Source organism: Lucilia cuprina, chromosome X (genome assembly GCF_022045245.1).
Source record: "Lucilia cuprina isolate Lc7/37 chromosome X, ASM2204524v1, whole genome shotgun sequence".
In the NCBI taxonomy this organism is placed as follows: Eukaryota; Metazoa; Arthropoda; class Insecta; order Diptera; family Calliphoridae; genus Lucilia; species Lucilia cuprina.
In genome coordinates this window covers 9,877,955-9,879,210 of record NC_060949.1, presented here as the reverse complement: position 1 = coordinate 9,879,210, position 1,256 = coordinate 9,877,955, and the positions used below count along the sequence as shown (strand labels likewise).

Sequence of the window (1,256 nt, the reverse complement as noted above, 5' to 3'; positions counted from 1 at the left end):
ATAATCAGTTATTTGTTTATTGTACACAAAGAAAAAAATTAAAAGGAAAAATATAAATAATTTATTTCGATAAAATATTATGAAATATGTATTTTTATTATTACATGTTGCACATAATTCAAATGGAGCTAAATCAGACGTCGGCGGTAGTATTGTTCTGAATACGAAGATTTTCGCGCTAGATTTAGCGCCTTTTAACAATCCAAAAATCGCATTTTTTTTCTCTTAGCGCTTTTTTGGAAAAAGGCGCTAAATAAGCGCTTTTTTCAAGAAATGAAAAATCTTTTTAATAACATAAAATTATTCTAGTTTAACAATAAAGATAAAAGAGAATAATTTTATACAGTACTCTGCTGTACAAATTTATTAAAGTTCCTTTTTCTAAACTTTCCAAATTATAAGTAATTCAAAGATCTTTTAGTGTGATGAGTCATTTTAAAACTTTAAAACTAAAATAAAAAATTTTCACCTCTTTAGCCAAAAAAATTGAAATTTGTTTCTTCTTAAATTTTCATTCCCTTCTAAGGGAAAATTGATATTGTGAAATTCCACAACAGTTGATTTTGTTCGTAACAGCCAGTGTACACTTAATAAGGTAGCCTCGTCGCTACAACAAATACAACAATACAAAAACAACAGGCGATTTGTTATTGTAGAATAATCCCATCTGTCAAAAAAAGCTGTGTGTGTAGAATGAAAAAGCAACAAATAAACACAATAAAAATATAAGTTTTTAGCAATTATTTAAATTTTTAACTATTAATATTAATATATTATGTTATTTAAACGTGGAATGTCTGAAAATCATAACTATATCTATTGGGAAGACCAATTTTCCGAATTAAACGTGTTTTTTGTGAAAAGTGATTGGTCGTGTTAAAAATAGTTGAAACTGATTTGGAACGTATGCCGGAGCTAAAGATTTTCTTTTTTTATCAAGAGAGAAGAATAACAAAGACATTTAATCACGATTGACCTAGAAAACTCCTTTAAAACCATAATTTTCTTCACTTTTTAAAATTTTTACACCTTTTGCGATTTTTTTTCTATGTAAACAAACAGGAATTTTGACAGATAAGATTGTAAAAGCTGATAATCAGCTGTGCGGACGAGGCTACCTTATTAAGTGTACACTGGTAACAGCCTTTTATTAATTACAAAATTCTATAAAAAATGCGTTTTGTGTGAATGGACGGCGCGTTTTAGTATAAAATAGTTGACAACACTGTGTATACAGCACGATCGCATAAATGTCG

At 27.9% G+C, this 1,256-nt stretch overlaps 1 protein-coding gene across 1 annotated transcript in view; it reads right to left on the bottom strand.

The window, feature by feature from the left end:
• The window catches only part of LOC111687737, a 123,185-nt gene that overhangs the window by 2,702 nt on the left and 119,227 nt on the right, over positions 1–1,256 (bottom strand). The window lies entirely within an intron of this gene.